Genomic DNA, 24,735 nt, shown 5'->3' with positions numbered 1-24,735 from the left:
AAGTCAGTTTACTGAGTCTCTGAAAGAGTATGATTCACACAGGAGTTACTCTCTCAGAAAATGAAAATTATAATAACAGATAAAAGCACATATACTCCAAATAAAACGAGACATAAAATGAAGTATTATGTGGTTTTCTTGTAAGGAGAAGAAGAGCAGCAAAGCAAAATGCAGGCAAAGGCTTTGCAAAACCAATTTTCTGTGTATCATGCAGTTAGCACAACATGGTGCCAGAGGAGTGATTTAAGTGTGATTTTTATCATAACTGACAGTCTACTTACTGGAATTCATCATTACATAATAGGCAATTGAAAAGATTTTTAATCCTAACCCCGTGAGCATGAAATGTAAATTGTAATTCTTATCATAAAAGGCCCTGGCTGTTTATCAGATATTAGACTTTCAGTTGCTGGAGATTACTTTGATGTTTTTAATTGAAGAAATATAAGGATGATAATATTTTGGATTTATTTTATTGACGGCAGGTTGTATTAATGAAATATAGCCATTGTAGGATCCGAACTCTTCAAAAAGAGCAAACTTTGATCCTGCAACAGAAGATCAATATTGGACTGAAGGTTGACAGTGAATGCAATTTTCACCCCTGGGAACCACCAAACCTATTTATATGATGCTTGATTTTTATTATGTGGCTGTAGAGATGAGCATAGTGATGAGGTACTGAGGAATCTGGGTTGTGAAGGGATTTATGCTTTCTGACTGCCGTGAAGTTATAAATCCATGGGTATTATTTGTTTGAACAGCTTTCCTGCCCAGAAGCAATTCTGATTTTCAGAGCAGAGACAGCTTCAGGATGGTTTCAGTAAACTTAATAGTTGTTAGGGGGCTGGAAGTTCACAGAGACTGTGGATTGAAATACTGAAGTCTTGAGATTGGGGATGGTAGGCTGAAATCAGGGGATAAAGTGTCACGATAGAAGGTGCATGGATAGATCATCAACATTTTGGGGTGAGGTAGTGGAGAAAGTGACTGAATGATGTGGGGGCCTCTTGTGGAGACTTTGAGGTCAAGGATCTTTATATGTTTAAGGTCCTTGTAGCTGGTGTAAATATTCCCACTCCCTGGCCCAGCAGTGCCGTGACTTAAGTGTAGATTCAGCTGTTCTTTCTCCTGCTGGATTTCCTGATGCTTTCTTCTGGTCAATTTTCAAATAGAAACCCTGTGAAAATACAATAAAAATTTTTACTGACAACCTTTCTCCTGAGCATGAAGTAAATACATCATCTTTTCCTAGCCTCTGATAAGGCAAAATCAATCCAGGCTTGAGGAAAGCTGAGTTATTTCAGAAGTGTAATGCTGCAACTTCTGGGTTAAACCATACAAACCTCACTTTTAATTCTTACAATCATTGTTTATGTTTCAACGTTTTCAGGCATGATTTAAGAGAGCTTTTTAGTGAGGTAATTGAACATATATCCAAAAGTATGGACAACTAATCTGGAGCCATATCCAACCACAACAATTGGTGAATTATATTCAAGTAATTAAATAAATTTGGAATAACAAGCTTATTGCAGTAATGCTGACCATAAAACTACTAGATTGCTGTAAAAACCCATCTGGTTCTCCAAAATTCTTAGGAGACATCCACATCCTTGAATAATAAATACCTCCTTCTGAAGTTGATCTATCATTTCTTAAAAGAGTGTTGTTCAGAACAGAAAGAGCACTCTGTCTTTGATCTAACCAAAGCTGTTAATGTTGAAACAATATTTTCTTCCTTTTATATTCTAGCCATCTGGTTTTAAAGTTTAATGTTCCATTAGCCTTAGAGTTTTCTTGACTTTTACATTTGAGTGGCTTACTGAATCTATTTACACCCCCATAGTACTAGTATTACATCATTGTAAGCATCATGTATGTTTTTGTCAAAAATGGATCACCTCAGACATAATTACCTTTAATTAAATGTTTTAATTTTGGCTAATAGTTTCTTCTGAAAAATGACTAAATGCCTTCTAGAAGCATCACCGAAAAACATTTTGTCCTCTGTCAGTTTAGCTACTTCCTCTTGAAGTTCAATCAGGATTGTTAGGCCTGATCAAGCCTTTCCCAGCTCTCTTTGGCCAGCTCAGATTTCTGCAAGTGTTCCATCATTCTGTCCTAAATTATAGGTTGAAAAATTTCTTCCCAACAGGTGTAAGACCAAAATGGGCACAATTTCTGTTTTAGCTTTCATGTATAACAGCAATAAATACTGACAAAACAGAAATATTGAGATTGAATTACTTTCTAATTTTAGTAATTGAAATGTCTACAGATTGGTGTCTTTACTGAACTATTTCCCAACTTGATCTACCAACTATGCTTGTTATCTGCTTGATGTCTGTTTTGCTGTCTGACCAATGTACCTCTGGATCAGTATGAGAAAATGCTCCCTTTCTCTTCATAATCCACGCAGTTCGCCCCGTCTTTCCCAGGGATCCAACAGTGTTCTGTTCTCCTGCTCAACTGCAGATCATGTTGACTGATAGCAACAAATCAAACTATGAAAAAAGAACATTGAGAACACTACATTTCCTCTTCTCCTTCCTGTCATCTCTCCGCCCACACTGAGAAAATTTCAGAGATAGTACCTGAAACTGCTATTTCCTTACTGGATCACTAATTGTGGAATAGAGGAAGTACAACCATTCACATTTACTTAATTAAACATTGAATGTTATCTATTTGTTTAAGAATAAGCTTCCTAAACTATTTATTGAATGTTCTTATCACATTTAAGGAGCCATTCCGCAACAGACTTAAATTTATCTTGTGCAAACAGAAATACTTGTTTCTAATGCTACATTCAATTAAAAATTCTTTGTGGTTAAAAAACAAAACATACAAAGAAGTAAGTTCAATAAAAAGACAAAATGCTGGCAGAACTCAGCAGGCCAGACAGCATCTACGGGAGGAGGTAGTGACGACATTTCGGGCCGAAATCCTTCATCAGGAGTGTTTCGGCCCAAAACGTCATCACTACCTCCTCCCATAGATGCTGTCTGGCCTGCTGAGTTCTGCCAGCATTTTGTGTTTTTATTTATTTCCAGCATCTGCAGATTCACTCATGTTGCCAAAGGAGTAAGTTCCATTTTTTTTTGGTCTCATGAGCCTAGAAACAGCTAATTTTGGAAGGATAAGTCAGTAGTTAAGAGCACAAGATCCAGTAGGACAGGGAACAGGAAAGACCACATTCTTTGTTGGTTCCCCCATCATAAAATCTGCTGTTTTTTTTATGGCACTCAATTCTAGTTCCACATCAGACACTCTTCTGGTTTCCACCATCTTCTCTTTTTATTTTCCTCCACACACTCTCAGTATCAAACTACATGTACTCTTTATTCTTACCTCATCCTCTGCTATTGTTCTGTTATAAAGATCACCTCTTGTAATAATGATGAGGGAGGCACAGGGAGAATCTGCAAATATCAATAAGTACAGAAGAACAAACACCTGTGTGAACACCCACTAAGTTTTCCTGACCTTCCATGAACAGTCAATAAACAGAAAATATAATACCAGTTAAAAAGGAGTTTCTGCTGCTAGCCACATGTTCCTTGTAGTTCTGTTTTGAATCTCCATGTGTCTGTGGACACCTCACATCCACAATGGTGCACCTCCTACCAAGCCATTGCTGTATTGTATGTGAAAACCTCTTCTTTTATACTTTTTTTTAACCAATTCAATTATTGCATTCCAGTGTCATTGGCTGTAGATCATGTGTCTGACTCTTAAAACCTTTTTTATTGGCTCTGCTACAGACCAGCATCCATTTATTACCCTCTTCCCAGCAAGTGACAATCAGTAATTTATGGCTCTTCGTTCTCAATCAGAAACCAGCTTGAATCATGCAGAACAAATACAGACCACAACAGTCAAAAACCTGCATGTTATATCCAACCAAAGAACACCTTGCAAATAACTTATTTGGAAATTATCCCCTGATCAGCAGATTACCTGAGACATCATTATGTCTACTTCAAAACACTGATCAAGCCAAGAAACTTTAGCTCACAAAATGGAGACTCTTCATAACATAGCAGCCTCCATCTCCTCCCTCATGGCAAAAACAAAGGCAATTACTTGTATGCTTCCGCTGTCCTTGATTCATACAAATTCACTGATTTATAGAAGGTACTTCTTTCTGGTCAACATCTCCCTCATCTTGATCCAGAAATATTTATCTCATGATCAGTATCCTCTTCTATTCTATTGAGTACTCATAGGATTGCCATCAACCCCCAGCAGGTGTGTGACACTTACATTATACATAGGATACTATCCTCAGCCATCGATGTATTTGAGCATTTGATCCCCAACTCTAAAACTTCTCCCAAGAGTCTGAGGCACACAATAGGTCATTTGCTACATCAACATATCTTACTGACTTTAGTATATTTAGTCCATTGATGGATTATCTCCTTTGTCTCCTCCACAACCAGTGTCCAGTCTGCAGTCAAATGAGGAATCGGCGACAACTCGGTAATAACACAGTCCCACAAGTATCAATCATATCAGTGCATTGGATTTTGAAGTTATCCTTTATTACTGCGTCTCCTACTGGCTGAGGTGAAGTTCATCCCCCAATAGCCAAATCTAAAGTCACCCTCCCAAATGCAACATTGTGAATGTCCAAAGGACACTCTTTCCATCCCATGGTACAACTCGTTGTTGCTGTTGCTATATAATATCTCTGTCCCACCAACACAGAAAGGACAATAAATAATTATCATAAGTACTGAAACCACAATCCATAGGTTTCTGTCTTGTTATCTTTTCTTTAAAAGTCCAGTGGTTTTTCCCTTTTATGATATCTTAATAAATCTATCCCTTTCCTGGTACCATTCATAACAACAGCATGTGTTGGTGGGTTTCTTAAGAATATCCAAGGATTCTCATGATACTTGCCCACATAGTGAAAACTTTTCAAAGCATAGGTCAAATTATTTCTATGTCAGGGAATATGAAATATCAGACTGACATAAAACCTTCCTTTACCATCACCACATGTACCCAGTACTCTTTTGGTTAATGTAAGCCTTCTGATATGACACAAGGGCACTTTTCCACAGCCCCTTGACTTACTAGCTCATCTGATACCCAATTTGCTACTTGATGTGCATTAATTTGTAATAAATGTGTACCAATCACGGCGAGCAACCAACCAACACAGACCTCAGCTTTATGCATTCCCTCGGATATGAGATTCATGGTACCTTGAAGAGGCTTCAGAAATTTAACTTGAATCCAGAGTTATCTGTGATGCATTCCAACCAATTTGATTAATCTGCACCCGAATTTGATTATTCTCTCCAGTAATATCCCACATTTTCTGCTGAAGGGACTATATCCAGTTTCATAACCCAGCTGCATCTGATTTATTGTCCATTGCAAACTCTGATGCATAACATACTTCCACTAATTCCAATATAGTCCTCTCTTCCTTCTATTTTTGGCCGAATTAAGCTCACTCCTGTTTAGTTGTCATCCAAGAAAATAAGTGAATAATGTCTCATTATCCCGAAGCCTGGACTGACACCTTGCCCTACTGTCCTGTTTATTATTTATTGTAATGCCTGCACTGTTTTTGTGCACTTTATGCAGTCCAGTGTAGGTCTGTAGTCTAGTGTAGCTTTCTCTGGGTTCTTTTTTTTATTACCTAGTTCAGTCTAGTTTTTTGTACTGTGTCATGTAACACCACGGTCCTGAAAAACGTTATTTGTTTTTACTATGCTCTGTACCAGCAGTTATGGTCGAAATGACAATAAAAGTTGACTTGACTTGACTTGACGAGCACCTTTCAGGCACCATTATTTCAGTTAGATTAAAGATTACTTGAACATGCTACTATCCTGGTTTCAAAGTGATGAATTCCCCTGTATCTCCTAACACTGATTCGACTTCTTGTGTTACACTTGTTTTCCCTACATTTAGACTCTGGTATAGTTCCAGCAACTTGAGGTGTGGAATGGTCAATTTTACATTATTCTCATCATATTGAATTAAACCTGTAACACACAAATGCAATTTCTGTTCTTATTTCCATTTTCAAGTTTCACTCATAATTTATCTTAAGTCCATATTTTCTATCCGTTTTTCAGACCATCCAATCCAGGCTCCCAATTGTCTTTGGACTCAAGCCATCCATCGTTTTTTTTCCCTTTTCTCCATCCGATTACATTTCAGCTTAGGGGAGGCAGGACCCAACATATTTCTTTTCTTTTCTTTGTTTTCTTGACAAACTCCCCTGATTCTCAGACTAAGAGAATGGAAAAATTCCTCCTTGGTCACTATCCACTTGAAACAGCTGTTCCAACCCCAAATCTTCCAAATCAGGATTACCATGCACATCGATTGTCAAGTATCCAAAATTGGGACCATCATGCACATCTATTGTAACATGTCAATGGTGATAACATTCCTGATTCTCTCCCACCAATTTCAACTGGATGATGAGGTACCATCCACTTTTATCTGGAGAAATCAGTACCTTATATACTGATGGACTTGCTTTGTCTTTAATTTCACAGTGCCCTGCAAACAGTGGATTTAAAAATGGGGGAGTTAGTGTATTCTCATCATCACTTTGTCCTGAATAAATTCTATAGGACCAACTTTTGTGTCAAAGTAGGCTTTACTCTGTTGCTTTTTCTTTCCTAATTAATCACGTAATTGCTAGTTATCACATAATTGGCCTCTTTCACTATCTCTACCAATTATTATACCCACTTTTCTGATGCAATCCTCTCTATTTCGGGCTCTGGCAAGTCAAATCTTAATGACTCCTCCAACATTCTCTTGTTTTTTCCAATCATGAGTTTATAAGAGGTGTAACCTGTCAATGATGCCACTGTATTCCTTATTATCATCAGTACATAAGGTAAAACTACCTGTCCTGTTCTCCCATGTTGTTGTACCGTTCCAGCCATCATTTTTTTAATGTTCAGTTCATCCTTTCTACAATTTCACTAGACTGTGGTCAATAGGGTGTATGTATTCTCTACTCGATCTCTAAAAGTGCCATGATATCTTTTGCATTGTCTGGGCTGTACATTGTGTGTTTTAATCTAATTCTATACTCCGAGGTACTCCCCAGCGAGTGAAACTCCTGTCCAATTAGATTCTTGCAGTGGGTTTGGCCATGTATGTCTTAATCAGGAAAGCTCCAACACACTTGCTGAAAGTATCTACCATGATAAGAATGTATTTGTACTCTCCTGGGGTGGGTGGCAAAGGTCCTACATAATATATCTACAAATTAGTCTCAAAATACTTGACACTTGTCCTTCATCCAAGGTCACAAACACACCTCCGTTATCATTTCCTAAACATTTTATGAAATTTTTCAAAATTCCCTTCATACAGGACTACTTCAACCTTAACATGTACACCCTTGTGCTCTTTATACATTTCTGACCCTGGTCCTTCTACTAATTAAAAAAAAATCATTATCTTTCTTCTGCTCCTTTGTTAAAACCATAACCTTAGCCTACCATTCTTTCTGCCTTCCCATTTCCCCAGTCTGCAGCTGCCATTCTTACCCAGTTAAAGAACCTTGCTTCACTAGCATAGCTTTCTTCTTCCTCTCAGGGGATAATTATGAAAGGACTTTCACCTTTTTGACTTAGTATTCTTTACCTTTTACTTCTACATATATATACGACAACAGAGCAACAGAGGGGAGGGGATTTCTATCAGCTGAAATGAACCCTCTTGCTTCTGATAGAGGCAAATATTCTGTAAGCTGATTACAAATGTACATACTATCAGAATGTATGATTGATCTGCGCAGAAAACATTCTGTGTGGCTCACAACATAGAACACAGAATAGCACAGCACATTACAGGCCCTTCGGCCCACAATGTTGTGCCGACCCTCAAACCCTGCCTCACATATAACCCACCACCTTAATTTCCTCTATATACCTGTCTAGTAGTCTCTTAAATTTCACTAGTGTACCTGCCTCCACCACTGACTCAGGCAGTGCATTCCACGCACCAACCACTCTCTGAGTAAAAAACGTTCCTCTAATATCCCCCTTGAACTTCCCTCCCCTTACCTTAAAGCCATGTCCTCTTGTACTGAGCAGTGGTGCCCTGGGGAAGAGGCGCTGGCTGTCCACTCTGTCTATTCCTCTTAATATCTTGTGCACCTCTATCATGTCTCCTCTCATCCTCCTTCTCTCCAAAGAGTAAAGCCCTAGCTCCCTTAATCTTCGATCATAATCCATACTCTCTAAACCAGGCAGCATCCTGGTAAATCTCCTCTGTACCCTTTCCAATGCTTCCACATCCTTCCTATAGTGAGGCGACCAGAACTGGACACAGTACTCCAAGTGTGGCCTAACTAGAGTTTTATAGAGCTGCATCATTACATTGCGTCTCTTAAACTCTATCGCTCGACATGAAAGCTAACACCCCATAAGCTTTCTTAACTACCCTATCTACCTGTGAGGTAACTTTCAGGGATCTGTAGACATGTACCCCCAGATCTCTCTGCTCCTCCACACTACCAAGAATCCTGCCATTTACTTTGTAAATACCACAGCTGCCACTTCAGTTGTCTGTGCACTCAGTGTTATGCAACTTTAAAGCTATATTTTACCTTTACTGACTGACCCACTTCATCCTCTACATTTATAATTCATCTAGTTCTCCTCTCACCCTTCTGTAATGATGAGAAGCCATCTACAAATATTTTAAAATAGGGGTTTTGTCCTTTTTGTTTTCCCTTTGCTTGTGTCTTTGTTCTTGAGTATTAATTTCTACCACCTCCACCCTTATTATTTTGATACAAATGGTCCCTTCGGATCATTTCCTATCATATCCTGACACCCATGATATTCCCCAGTACAATAAAGATTATCTGCAAGGAAGGTAGGACCTTATCTTCCCCAAGTATTAAATTCAAATTCCAAATTTAACTGTCCCCTAATGAGCAATCTCCCTGAATGCCCATCTCCCTCAGAAATGTGGGCATTTCATATCCAGGTAGAGATGCACAAATTTCCTTTTCAACCCAGGTCACACATGGCCAGTGTGGAATCCATGGAAATTAATTCCCTAAAATTAATTCCATGGAAAACAATGAAACAAACCGAAAACACAAACAAGACAAAGCACAAAAATCCGTGTTTTGCACTATTCTTCTTTCAGAACCATCTACGTGTAACTGCAAATCTTAGAGCATACAGTTAATTCTCTCCATGGAAAACTATCACACATTTTCCAAAGAATGAAGGAGAAGAAAAATCTGCTTGTGGGGAACCCCAACACATTAACATATTGATGCAACCTCTTAAAGGGACAGTCTCTTAAAACAACATTTGCACTCTCAGACACACACTCACTCAAGTTAACTCACATGTGTCATACTTTAAACAATTAAAGCATACAAACCATTAACACATTAAACCATTCCAGAAAATCTCTTATTCCTAAGGGTTGAACTGTTACAAAAAATATTCAGTAACAATCTGACAAAACTGAGGAAAGGTGTTACTCTAATACTAAGTAATGTTGGAACTTATTCATCATGCACAAGAAAACAACATTCAACAAGTTTAAAGCATGAAATCCCCATATTAACCAATTCCAATATATTCTGACTCATCTGTAATTCCAATCTCTGATTTTTGTTAGGATTTAATTTACATGAACTATCTGCTGTACAGTTCCAGGCATTCGACCCATAAGACCACATCTGAAACAGCAGCTCTGAGCACAGCACTCCTCCAATCTGTGCCTGATGCAGTGTGACACTAGAGAAGGCTGAGGACAGATACGTCAGTGTATGGAAATGGGAATTGAAGTTAAGATGGCTGGCCATTAGGAGTTCCTGGCTATTGTGGCCGATGAGGTGAAAGTACTTGATGTGGCAACCCCCCAATTTGTGTTAGGTCTCACTGGTGTAGAGGAGACCACACTGGGAGTACCAGATGCAATAAATGCCACATATTGATTCCCATGTGAAGGAGTGCTTAATCTGCAGAGACTGTTTAGGGTCCTGAGTGGTGATAAGTTAAAAGTTGAAAATAAATTTAATATCAGAGTACATACATGCCATCACATACAACTCTGAGATTCACTTTCTTGTGGGCATATATGATAAATCTAACAACCATAACAGAATCGATGAAAGGCTACATCAACAGGGTGGACAACTAGCATGCAAAAGGCAACAAACTGTGCAAGTACAAAATGAAAGAAATAATAATAACAAATAAGTAAACAAATATTGAGAACTTGAGATGAAAAGTACCTGAAAGTGAGTCCGAAGGTTGTGGGAACAGTTCAGTGATGGGTCAAATGAAGTTCAGTGAGATTATCCCCTCTGGTTCAATAGCCTGATGGTTGATGGTAATAGTTTTTCCTGAATCTGGTGGTGTGAGCCCTGAAACTCTGAACTTTTTTCTTGATAGCAGCAGCGAGAGGAGAGCACGATCTGGTTGGTGGGAATCTCTGATGATGGACGCTGCTTTTCTGCAACAACACTCCATGTAGATGTGCTCAATGGTGGGGAGGGTTTTACCCATGATGGAGAGAGCCATATCTACTGACTTTTGTCGAATTTTTTGTTCAAGGGATTAGTGTTTCTATACCAGTCAATATACTCTCCACCGCACATTTATAGAATTTTGTCAAAGTTTTTTACGTCATGCTGAATCTTCGCAAACTTCAAAGAAAGTAGAGGCGCTGCCATGCTTTCACCATAATCACGCTTACAAGCTATGCCCAGGGCAGCCTTCTGAATTAGCACCAAGGAATTTAAAGTTCCTGGCTCTTTCCACCTCTGATCCCCTGAAGAGGACCGGCTTATGGACTTTCAATTTCCTCCTTCTGAAGTCGTTAATCCGTTCCTTGGTCTGGCTGACATCGAGTAAGAGGTTTTTTTGTGGCACCACTCAGCCAGATTTTCAATCTCTCTCCTATGTGCTGATTCACTACCACCTTTGACTCGGCTTAGAACAGTGGTGTCATCAGCAAACTTAACTATGGCATTGGAGCTGTGCTTAGCCACACAGTCATATCTGTAAAGCAAGGATAGCAGAGGCCTAACCACACAGCCTTGTGCTGATGGAGATTATGGAAAAAAATGTGTTGTTGCCAATCTGAACTGACTGTGGTCTGCAAGTGAGGAAATTGATGATCCAATTGCACAAGGAGCTGCTGAGGCCAAGGGCTTGAAGCAGATTTATTAGTTTTGAGGGAATGATGGTTTTGAATTCCAAGCGGTAGCTGATAAAGAGTATCCTGATATATGCATCTTTGCTGTCCAGTTGTTTTAGGGTTGAGTGAAGAATCAATGAAATGGTATCTGCTGTGGACCTGTTGTGACGGCAGGCTTATTGGATCAGCTCCAAGTTGATTTTAAGACAGGAGTTGATGTGCTTCATCATCAACATCTCAAAGCACTTCATCACTGTGGCTGTAAGTGCAACTAAATGATAGTCATTGAATCAGGCTACCATGTTCTTCCCAGGCACCAGTATAACTGAAGCCTGCTTGAAGCAGGTGGATACCTAAGACTTCTGAAGTGAATCAGAATCAGGTTTATTATCACTGGCATTTGTCGTGAAATTTGTTAACTTAGCAGCAGTAGTTCAATGCAATACGTAATCTAGAAGAAAAAAACCCAAAATAAAATGATAATAATAATAAGTAAATAAGTAAATCAATTACAGTATATGTATATTGAATAGATTAAAACTCATGCAAAAAACAGAAATTAAATATATTAAAAAATGAGGTAGTGTTCACGGGATCAATGTCCATTTAGGAATCGAATAGCAGAGGGGAAGAAGCTGTTCCTGACTCGCTGAGTGTGTGGCTTCAGGCTTCTGTACCTCCTACCTGATGGTAACAGTGAGAAAAGGGCATGCCCTGGGTGCTGGAGGTCCTTAATAATGGACACTGCTTTCTGAGACACCACTCCTTGAAGATGTCCTGGGTACTTTGTATGCCTATACCCAAGATGGAGTCCACTAAACTTACAACCCTCTGCAGCTTCATTTGGTCTTGTGCAGTAGCTCCCACCCCCATACCAGACAGTGATGCAGCCTGACAGAATGCTCTCCACGGTACATCTATAGAAGTTTTTGAGTGAATTTGTTGACATGCCAAATCTCTTCAAACTCCTAATAAAGTATAGCCGCTGTTTTGCCTTCTTTATAACTGCATCAATATGTTGGAACCAGTTTAGATCCTCAGAGATCTTGACACCCAGGAATTTAAAACTGCTCACTCTGACCACTTCTGATCCTTATATGAGGATTGGTATGTGTTCCTTCGTCTTACCCTTTTGGAAGTTCACAATTAGCTCTTTTGTCTTACTGATGTTGAGTGACAGGTTGTTGCTGCGGCACCATTCCACTAGTCGGCATATCTTGCTCCTGTACACCCCGTCGACACCACCCGAGATTCTACCAACAATGGTTGTATCATCAGCAAATTTATAGATGGTATTTGAGCTATGCCTAGCCGGAAAGTCAGGGGTATAGAGAGAGTAGAGCAGTGGACTAAGCACACACCCCTGAGGAGCACCAGTGTCGATCGCCAGCAAGGAGGATATGTTATCATCAATCCGTACGCATTGTGGTCATCCAGTTAGGAAGCTGAAGATCCAGGATACAGAGGCCCAGGTTCTGCAACTTCTCAATCAGGACCATTAGAATGATGGTATTAAATGCTGAGCTATAGTCGATGAACAACATCCTGATGTAGGTACTTGTGTTGTCCAGGTGGTCTAAAGCCGTGTGAAGAGCCATTGATATTACATCTGCCATTGACTTATTGTGGCAATGGGTCCAGGTCCTTGCAGAGGCAGGAGTTCAGTCTGGTCATGACCCACCTCTCAAAGCATTTCATCACTGTCGATGTGAGTGCTACCGGATGATAGTTATTAAGCAGCTCACACTATTCTTCTTGGGCACTGGTTTAATTGTTGGCTTTTTGATGCAAGTGGGAACTTCCGCCTATAGCAGTGAGAGGTTGAAAATGTCCTTGAATACTCATGCCAGTTGCTTGGCACAAGCTTTCAGTGCCTTACCAGGTACTCCATCAGCACCTTCCACCTTGCGAGGGTTCATTCTCTAAAGACAACCTAACATCGGCCTCTGAGACAGAGATCACAGGGTCATCAGGTTAAAATTCTCAGTGAACCCTCCAGCCAGTTGATCAGCATAGGTCTTTAGTACCCAGCCAGGTACCCCTCTGGGTCAGATGTTTTCCATGGTTTCACCTTTCTGAAGGATGCTCTCACATTGATCTCAGAGACTGAAATCATGGGGTCATTGGGGACTGTGGGAGTTTGTGATGGTTCCTCCATGTTTTGATGGCCAAAGTGAGCACAGAAGGCTTTGAGCTCATCTGGTAGTGAAGCCCTTTTGTCACCTATGTTGCTTGAATTCACTTTGTAGGAGATGATGACATTTAGACCCTGCCACAACTGTCGAGAATCCATCATTGACTCAAGTTTAGTCTAGAATTGCCGCTTCACCCCTGAGATGGCTTTCCAGAGGCCATACCTGGACCTCTTGTAACTTTCTTGGTTGCCAGGAGGTGAAGAAGAAGGTGTAAGGCATAACACAGTCGTAGGGATAAGTGTCTAGTGGGAAGGGATGAGTTGAAAAGGGAGGGGCAGAGAGTAATTCCAGTGAAAAACAGAAAGTGGAGGACAGTGGAAGATGTGTCTCATGGTGGGATCCCATTGGAGATGATAGAAGTTGTGGAAGATAGTATGTTGGATGCAGAGACTCACGGGATAGTTGGTGAGGACAACAGTAACCCTCTCTCTGTAATGTTGGGAGGGGTATGGAGTGAGGTCAGATATGCCAGAAATTGAGGAGGTGTGTGAAGTGTGCATTGATAATAGTGGAGGAGAAAACCCTGTTTTCGAAAAAAGTTAGGACATCTTGGATGTCCTGGAATTGAAAGGCTCATCAGGAGAATGGATGTACTGGAGATAAAGGAATCAAGAGACGCGAGAGCATCCTTACAAGTAGTAGAATGACAAGAGGTGCAACTACGGTAACTGGGAATCAGTGGATTTGTAAAAGATGTCAATAGATAATCTGTCTCTGGAGATTAAGACAGAGAGATCAAGAAAAGGAAGAGATGTTGGGGTGAACCATGTGAATATGAGGTGGGTGTGAGTCAGAGACAAACTTGATGAAATTAATGAGCTCAGCACGAGTGTAGGAAGCAGCACTAAAGCAATTGTCAATGCTGGAAGAACAGTTGGAGAGCAGCTCTATCAATGCGCCTCAGAAGGCCACATGTTCTACCCCAGCAAACTCCTGTAAAAAACTGCAAAGCTGCACCCTGTGCTTTCAGGAACATTTAAGAGTTTTGAAATAAAATAAACAGTTTAAAAAAATAATTTAAATTAAAAAGATAATATCATCTAAATTATTTAAATCCACTTTTAAAAGTTAATAACTTTACAGAAAGCATGAGTAAGAAGTACTAAAAAATATATAAGTTTATCTTTCTCCCTTGCAGCTGTAAATTTTCTTTCAACTGAATGTGCTGAATTACCTTGAATTGGATCTAACCTGGCACAGGGATTCAGGAGCAGATTCCCACAGAGTAGATGCTGCCCTGCTTGAGAAACCTGGAAAATCCAGAACATTCATCAAAAAGAAAGTGACGTCAGCAAAATCTCAAAGACGGCAGCTGTACGTAAATAATCATCTAGCACCCAGGGATTTGAAAAGATGACTGAATGCTGCCTTGGGCACCATGTCATTTATTTCTCCTTCAACAATAATTTATGGCATCCCTTGTAAGCATGGCTAAGAAATAACTATAAATGTAAGGTCAGAGAAAAGATTACCATTGAAACTTTCCAGTCAATCGTCTGCAAACCCTGGCAAAACCTAAGATTTAGAGAGTCTGCCTGACAGTTTGGATTACTCTTTAATCACTATCATGTGGGAATAAAATAATTGAATGTTATTTGAACTGTCAAGTCTATTACTGTATGAAAGGGCAGGAGTTCACATTTTTCAGAAGCACAGTAGCTCTGTTTAGATTCTGCTTTGTAACTGTTATGCTAATTTGATAGTCAAATAATAGCAGATATAGTGTAACTGACAGAACTGATGAAAAAAATCCTTTTTCTCCCATCAACTTTGCAACAGATATGTATATTAGTGCTTTTGTCTTAACAAATTTGTCTGGAAGCAGACGACCATCAAACACATTTCAAATACTTATAAGCAATACATTTCTTATCAGTTTTCAACTCAAAAATAGGCAATGTATTTTCAAGTTAGAGTTTTATTATTATCTTGCAGGCATCTCTCTAGTATGACTCCAGTCCAGAGAGTTTGGGCAGCAAAGAGAAATGCCCCCAGGCAATCTTGAAATAGTTCCCCAGGTGGAGGACTTTACAGCTTTTGAAAGTCTGCCTTTGAAATTGATGCAGCTGAGTAAAATTTGATGATATCTTCAAAAGCATATGATTGTTAGTTTAGAATTTTCAAAAGGAGTACATGCTACAGAATTTCTCCAAGTTGATGCTTTTTCGCAATAATATTTCTTTAAATTTCATTCCTGCCTTCCTCCAGTTATGTTGTTGCAATTTAAATAAGTTTTAATATTTCCAGAATTCAGAAGAATTTACTGAAAGGTGAATATTCTTTATTAAACTAAGATCAAGAATTAATCAAGTTACTAAGTTTAACACAAATTAAATAAAACATTAAATGGACCAACCAACTAAACTTCAGAGGCAGGTTTATAAGTTTTACTCATAAAAAACTAGCCAAGTTTCAGATTGCAATATGCCACAAGGAAACAGCAGAGTTTTTGAATGAACTTGGAAAATAAGCTGTGTGCTGAATGAAAGGCAGGAGGAATTATTCACCTGGGGGACAAGGACATAAATGACTAACATTTTGAATATAGTAACTAAGGATCTAACTGGAGTTAACATTATCATCTCAACTTATTTTGATGAATAAAAGTTCTTGTTCACCTTATTTCAAAATGACATGTGCTGTTTTAATTTACAGTAACTGCAGTGTCTACCATTTTCCACAAACCCTGTGGACAGGCTGATAAGAGGTTTTGCAAAGGAACACTACAAATATTAGCCGAATAACTCAATAAGATCTCAATAAAATCTCAAGCAAAAACAAAAAAAAATCCTGGAAATGCAGAGGACGTCAGGCAGCATCTGCTGAAAAAGAATCAGAAGCAGTACCTCAAAATCCTGGTAGTATGATTCTACCTTTTCTGGAATTTCACAATATTTTGAAATGTTAACATTAGAATCATTGTTGCAAAAGTTCCTATTTAATCAATCTTGCAAAACGCTAACAATACAAGAACGTTTACCCATCAAAATAAGTTGAGATGATAACGGCCAAACATCGAACAGGATGAGAACGTTAGTCATAAGGGTCAGGAAAACAGCCCTGTGGACTCAATTGTCCACGCAAACCATCGTACCTACCAAGCTAGTCTCATCTGACCACATTTGGTTTGTGTCCCTCTAAGCAACTTGTATCCATGTAGTTATCCAAATATTTTTAAAATGTATCTGCTTCAGCCTCCTTCTCTAGCAGCACATTCCATAAGTGCACTACCCTTTGGGGTAAGAAGCTGCCCCTCAAGTCCCATTTAATGTTTTAAGATGGTGCAGACACAAGAGATTGCAGATGCTGGAATCTGGACAAAAAGACAAACATCTGTGGAGAGAAATGGTCAAGAATGTGAATGAGAATGCTGCCAGATACTGTATGACAGCGGCAAGTGATGGGAAACAATTAAATGAAACACTCAGGGGTTTACAGAAACTGACACAATTTTTGTGTTATAAAGAAGAAAAATACATTTAGGATCGAGCTTGGAAACTTGCAAAAGAGTTGCAGACATTAAAAGCCACTTTAAATTATTCAGAATCAGAAACAGGTTTATTTTCACTGATAAATGTGGAATTTGCTATTTTGAAGCAACATTACCTTGTAATACATAAAAATCCTACAAATTACAACAAGAATACATAAAAAAATAAATAGTGCAAAAATAGTTCAAAATATTGAGACAGTGTTTATGGGTTTATGGACTACTCAGAAACTTGATGGGGAGGGAACCTTTTTCTAAAACATTGAGCATGTATCTTCAGGCTCCTCACTGATGGGAGTTATGTTAAGAAGGCATGGCCTGATGGTGAAGGTGCTTCATGATCAATGCCACCTTTTGGAGGCATCACCTTTTGAAGATACCTTGATGGTGTGGAGACTTGTGCCCACGATTGAACTGGCTGAGATTACAGCGCTCTGCGTTTTTTTTCCCCATCCTGTGTCTTGGTCCCTCCAGTGATGCAACCAATCAGAATGCTCTCCACGCTATGTATGTAGAAATTTACTAGTCTTTGGTGACATAACAAATGTCTTCAAATTCTTAATGAAATATGTCCACTGGTGTGTCTTGTTTGTAATTGCATCAATATATTGGGCTCAGGATAGATCCTCACCCAGGAACCTGAAGCCTCTCATCCTTTGCTCCACTGACTCCCTGATGTGCACTGCTACGTGTTTTCCTCACTTCCGCTTCCTGAAGTCCACAATCAATTTCTCTGTCATACTGACATTGAGCGGAAGTTGTTATTGCAACACCACTTAACCGACCAACCTTACTCACTCCTGTACACTTTCTCAACACTACCTGAGATTTTGTCAACAACAATTTTGTCATCAGCATATTCATAGATGGTGTTTGAGCTGTGACAGACAGTCATGAGTGTACACAGAGTAGAGCAGTGGGCTAAGCATGCATCCTTGAGGTGCGCCGGTGTTGATTGACGGTGAGGAGGCAATATTCTTTCGGATCCACACTGACAGTGGTCTCCCAAAGAGGAAGTCAAGGATCCAGTTGCAGAGGGGGATACGCAGACCCAGGTTTTGAAGCTTCTGTACTAGTACTGAGGGGATGATGGTGTTGAATCAATAAACAGCAGCGTGATGTAGGCACTGCTGTTGTCCAGGTGATGCAGGCCAAGTGGAGAACCTGTGAGAGTGCACCTGTTGTGGTGGTAGGCTGACTGTAGTGAGTCCGGGTCCTTGCTCATGCAGGAGTTAACTCTAGCCATGACCAACCTCTCAAAACACAATCACAGTAGATGTGAGCACTACTGGAAAATAGTCATTGAGCCAGCTCTCCCTGCCCTTCTTAGGCATCACTATTACTGGTGCCCTTTTGAAACAGTTTGAAATATCTGACTGCAGCATTGAGAATTTGAACATGTCCTTGAACTCTAGCCAGTTGGGTTGTCAGTGCCCTTCCATCTGGATGATAGGGGCCTGATACCTTGCAAGAGTTCACCCTCTTTAAAATATGTTCAGACGTTGGCCACTGAGACAGATATCTACAGCTGTAGTTTTATTCTTCCTTTCAAAGCATGCATGAAGGGCATTTTATGTCTCTTAATGCCAGATTGGCTTTTGTATTAATTTAAAGAGAACAGTGTATGTGGATAGTATTTAATGTTTGACATTAAAGTATTTATGTGAATAGCACTGAAGTGAAAGGGAATGACATACTTGTAGTTATATTTTATCTGTAGAACAATAAAGAGATAAAGGAAAACTGGTTGCACTGAAATTTGAGCTGTGAGCATATTATCCCACATGAATGGTTTCAGAATAGATTCTAGAATTAGAATGCAGGAGTGATATTAAGGTTCATTTATCTATAGGGCCAGGCACTTCATGTTTCCTGACCAACATTCCACTCTTAACCGCCATGTGGTTAACACTGCTGCATTACAGATCGAGGCGTCAGATTTCAGAGTTCAATTCCGACTGTCTGTAAGATGACTGTGCGTCCTTCCCATGAGCACGTGGGTTTCCTCTGGGTGCTCCAGTTTCTTCCACAGTCCAAAGACATACCAGTTAGTAGGCTAGGGTTAAATAGGTGGCTTGCAGGGCAGTCCAAACATTGTGCCAGAAGGGCTTGTCTTGCGCTGTATCCCTAAACAAGTTAATAGATAAATACATACATACATATATACAAAAGTAAATAATTTAACCTTATTTAGTCTATTGCACAACTCTGGAGCTGAATTGGATTCTCAGACAGATGTATGTGAAAGAGTAATTTAAATATCCAACCCTGCCTCATTATAACACAGCTTAAAGCAAAATTTCCTACCCAGAAGTTCTCAATATGGGAAGTCTCAATAAAAATTAATGAGCAACCAGATAATAAATTTAAAGAGAAACTGAGATTAGAAGGAATGAGCGTGTATGCTTATGGCATGTGTGTTTCAGATCAGAGAAGTGCACGATCTGTTATCTTGAATCCAGGAAATCACAATACATACCGATGTCTGGAAACTATGAAGCAATTAAGAAGCTTGGAATACTAAGAATTCAAATGTAAAAAATATTCAATGTAATTGTAGATTATTTCGCTGAAGAAAGTTGAATACAAGTGAGAAGCTGAAGATTTTGTAGAACAAAACCTAGAACAAGACCCATCTGGAGTATTGTGTTAGTTTTTTTTAGAACCTCGGGAAACCTTTGGTTCAAGATTTATGCAAAATAAATGGCAATTCTGTGCAAAACTGTAAATGTTTTCAGTACTATGCAAAACTCCTAGACACATCTGCATTTTGCCTTCTACTGGTTGTACTTGTACTTATGCATTGCAATGTACTGCTGCCTAAAAAAAAACAAATTTCATGACATATGTGAGTGATAAACCTAATTCTGATATGGCATTCTATTATGAACTGAGAGTGTGAAGGAGGCAGGGAGGGGAGAATCATGGTTGGAAAAAGGGGAGGCAAATTGGAGGGAGCAGGAAGCACCAGAGAGACATTCTACATAGAACATAGAATAGTACAGCACAGTACAGGCTCTTTGGCCCCCAATGTTGTGCTGATCCTTAAACCCTGCCTCCCATATATCCCCCCACCTTAAATTTCTCCATATACCTGTCAAGTAGTCTCTTAAACTTCACTAGTGTATCTGCCTCCACCACAGACTCAGGCAGTGCATTCCATGCACCAACCACTCTGAGTAAAAAACCTTCCTCTAATATCCCCCTTGAACTTCCCACCCGTTACCTTAAAGTCAAGTACTCTTGTATTCTCCAGTGGTGCCCTGGGGAAGAGACACTGGCTGTCCACTCTGTCTATTCCTCTTAATATCTTGTATACCTCTATCATGTCTCCTCTCATCCTCCTTCTCTCCAAAGAGTAAAGCCCTAGCTCCCTTAATCTCTGATCATAATCCGTACTCTCTAAACCAGGCAGCATCCTGGTAAATCTCCTCTGTACCCTTTCCAATGCTTCCACATCCTTCCTATACTGAGGCGACCAGAACTGGACACAGTACTCCAAGTGTGGCCTAACTAGAGTTTTACAGAGCTGCATTATTACCTCGTGACTCTTAAACTCTATCCCTCGACTTATGAAAGCTAACACCCCATAAGCTTTCTTAACTACCCTATTTACCTGTGAGGCAACTTTCAGGGATCTGTGGACATGTACCCCAAAATCCCTCTGCTCCTCCACACTACCAAGTATCCTGCATTTACTTTGTACTCTGCCTTGGAGTTTGTCCTTCCAAAGTGTACCACCTCACATTTCTCCGGGTTGAACTCCATCTGCCACTTCTCAGCCCACTTCGGCATCCTATCAATGTCTCTCTGCAATCTTCTACAATTCTCTACACTAACCACAACACCACCAACCTCTGGGTCATCTGAAAACTTGCCAACCCACCCTTCTACCCCCACATCCAGGTCGTTAATAAAAATCATCAAAAGTAGGGGTCCCAGAACAGACCCTTGTGGGACACCACTAGTCCCAACCCTCGAATCCGAATGTACTCCCTCCACCACGACCCTCTGCCTTCTACAGGCAAGCCAATTCTGAATCCACCTGGCCAAACTTCCCTGGATCCCATGCCTTCTGACTTTCTGAATAAGCCTACTGTGTGGAACCTTATCAAATGCCTTACTAAAATCCATGTAGATCACATCCACTGCACTACCCTCATCTATGTGCCTTGTCACCTTCTCAAAGAACTCTAACAGGCTTTTTAGAAATGATCTGCCCTTCACAAAGCCATGCTGACTGTCCCTGATCAGGCCATGATTTTCCAAATGCCTATAGATTCTATCTCTAAGAATCTTTTCCAACAGTTTTCCCACCACAGACGTAAGGCTCATTCGTCTATAATTACCTGGACTATCCCTATTAGCTTTTTTGAACAAAGGGCCAACATTCGCCTCCCTCCAATCCTCCGATACCATTCCCATGGACAACGAGGACATAAAGATCCTAGCCAGAGGCTCCGCAATCCCTTCCCTCGCCTCATGGAGTAGCCTGGGGAATATTCTGTCAGGCCCTGGGGACTTATCCATCCTAATGTATTTTAACAACTCCAACAACTCCTCTCCCTTAATATCAACATGATCCAGAATTTCAACCTCACTCACATTGTCCTCACCGTCATCAAATTCCCTCTCATTGGTGAATACCAAAGAGAAATATTCATTGAGGAACTCGCTCACTTCCACAGCCTCCAGGCACATCTTCCCACCTTTATCTATAATCGGTCCCACCTTCACTCCTGTCATTCTTTTGTTCTTCACATAAAAGAAGAATGCCTTGGGGTTTTCCTTTATCCTACTCGCCAAGGCCTTCTCATGCCCCCTTCTTGCTCTCCTCAGCCCCTTCTTAATCTCCTTTCTTGCTACCCTATATTCCTCAATAGCCCCATCTGATCCTTGCTTCCTAAACCTCATGTATGCTGCCTTCTTCCACCTGACTAGATTTTCCACCTCACTTGTCACCCATGGTTCCTTCACCCTACCATTCTTTATCTTCCTCACCGGGACAAATTTATCCCTGACATCCTGCAAGAGATCCTTAAACATCGACCACATGTCCATAGTACATTTCCCTGCAAAAACATCATCCCAATTCACACCCACAAGTTCTAGCCTTGTAGCCTCATGATTTGTCCTTCCCCCAATTAAAAATTCTCCTGTCCTCTCTGATTCTATCCTTTTCCATAATAATGCTAAAGGCCAGGGAGCGGTGATCACTGTCCCCCAGATGCTGACCTACTGAGAGATCTGTGACCTGACCCAGTTCATTACCTAATACCAGATCTAGTATGCCATTCCCCCTAGTCGGCCTGTCAACATACTGTGACAGGAATCCATCCTGGACGCACTTAACAAACTGCCCCGTTTAAACCATTGGAACTAATCAGGTGCCAGTCAATTAGGGAAATTAAAGTCACCCATGATAACAACCCTGTTATTTTTGCACCTTTCCAAAATCTACCTCCCAATCTGCTTCTCGGTATCTCTGCTGCTACCAGGTGGCCTATAGAATACTCCCAATAGAGTAACTGCTCCCTTCCTGTTCCTGACTTCCACCCATATTGACTCAAAAGGGGATCCTGCTACATTACCCACCCTTTCTGTAGCTGCAATAGTATCCCTGACCAGTAATGCCACCCCTCCTCCCCTTTCCCCTCTCTCTATCCCTTTTAAAACACGGAAATCCAGGAATATTGAGAATCCATTCCTGCCCTGGTGCGAGTCAAGTCTCTGTAATGGCCACTACATCATAATTCCATGTATGTATCCAAGCTCTCAGTTCATCACCTTTGTTCCTGATGCTTCTTGCATTGAAGTACACGCACTTTAGCCCTTCTACCTTACTACCTTTACACCCTTTATTCTGCTTCTCTTTCCTCAAAGCCTCTTTATATGTTAGATCTGGCTTTACTTCATGCACTATACTTGCAGTTCTCGCATGACCGTTATCCTCCTCCACCTCACTATCTGCTGTAACACTCTGGTTCCCCTCCCCATGAAAATCTAGTTTAAACCCCCCAGAGCAGCACTAGCAAACCTTCCCGCAAGGATATTAGTTCCCTTCCAGTTCCGGTGCAACCCGTCCCGTCTGAACAGGTCCCACCTTCCCTGGAACAAGGCCCAATTATCCAGAAACATGAAGCCCTCCTGATGCACCATCAATAACTCTCGGAGACGTGAGTCAAGGTAGGCTTTTATTAGCTGGAAGAAAGCACCATCAAGAGCGAGAGACCACCACACAAGATCCTGGAGACTGAGGGAGGAGCAGTGCCTCCAATCGCCTTTATACAGGGGTCTGTGGGAGGAGCCACAGGAACAGTCAGCGGGGGTGGGGGGGGGGGTGTGTCCAGACAGGTATATGTAGTTCACCACACCTCCCTCTTGCACTAACTCCTTAGCCATGTATTTAGTTGCATTATCTTCCTATTTCTAGCCTCACTTGCACATGACATGGGTAGCAATCCTGAGATTGCAACCCTGGAGGTCCTGTCCTTCAACTTTGCACCAAACTCCCTAAACTCTCTTTGCAGGACCTCCTCCTTCTTCCTATCCATGTCATTGGTCCCTACATGGACCACGACATCTGGCTGCTCACCCTCCCTCTTGAGAATACTGAGAACTCAATCCGAGATATCGTGGACCCTGTCACCAGGGAGGCAACAGACCACCTGGGATTCTCGATCTCTCCCACAGAACCCCTTATCGGTCCCCCTAACTATCGACTCTCCCATTACTACTGCTCACCTCTTTTCCCTCCTTCCCTTCTGATCTGAGAGTCCAGTCTTGGTGCCAGAGACGCGACCACTGCAATTTGTCTCTGGTAGGTCGTCCCCACCAACAGTATCCAAAACGGTATACTTATTATTGATGGGAATGGCCACAGGGGTGCTCTGCTCATTCTGTCTAATCCCCTTCCCTCTCCTGACAGTCACCCAGCTACATCTCCTGACTTTTAGGGGTGAATATCTCCCTGAAACTCCTGTCTATTTCCGCTCTGCCTCATGAATGATCCGAAGCTCATCCAGCGCCAGCTCCAGTTCCCTAACTCGGTTTGTCAGGAGCTGCAGCTGGATGCACCTGTGGTGAACTACATATACCTGTCTGGACACGCCCCCTGCTGACTGCTCCTGTGGCTCCTCCCACAGACCCCGGTATAAAGGCGATTGAGGCCTGAGCCTGGCCTCTCAGTCTCCAGGATGTAGTATGGTGGTCAACCACTGCTTGTTCCTTCTTCCAGTCAATAAAAGCCGATATCTCACCCTTACATCTCAGAGTTATTGATGGTGCATCAGCACCTTTTACAGTGGTAGTCATCAGGAACAATTGTGCTCGCCCTGACTTCCCACACACTGCAAACGGAGCACCCGACTGCCCTAAATGCTGCCTCCATTACCTACTTCTGTTAATTAGATTAATTAAAAGAGCTTACCCGGCCTTACCTCACTGGGAGCAAGCTCGTCCTCAGCCTCTGCTCGCTGAAGCCTCTCAAGCCAAAGTCTTCCTACTCTGTAATGATCAAATAGCCTTGCCTGGTGTTTCAGGGTTGATTGTGCCTGCGCCCACATCACCTCTTACCACTGGCACTCCTTCTCTGCCACCAACTGCACACCGCTCCCACGGTACTCCACCCTCACCATTCCCAACATCCTTTGCTCCTGCTAGATTTACAAACCTGCTTTCTGTTCCACGTTGACAAATACAGAACTGTACAAAAACCTTAGGCACGCTAGCTATATAAAATATATGTGCCTAAGACTTTTGCACTGTATTGTACCTTTGAAATTCAGCATAAGAATCCTGTCAAAGAGTACACTGATATAGAAATCCTCAACGGCCACACATTTAGTAACTATTAAAATTCCAAACACATTCTTC

The sequence above is a fragment of the Hemitrygon akajei genome, chromosome 9 (genome assembly GCF_048418815.1).
Source record: "Hemitrygon akajei chromosome 9, sHemAka1.3, whole genome shotgun sequence".
NCBI lineage: Eukaryota > Metazoa > Chordata > Chondrichthyes > Myliobatiformes > Dasyatidae > Hemitrygon > Hemitrygon akajei.
The sequence above is the reverse complement of the archived record's forward strand: the minus strand, read 5'-3'. Positions refer to the sequence as shown.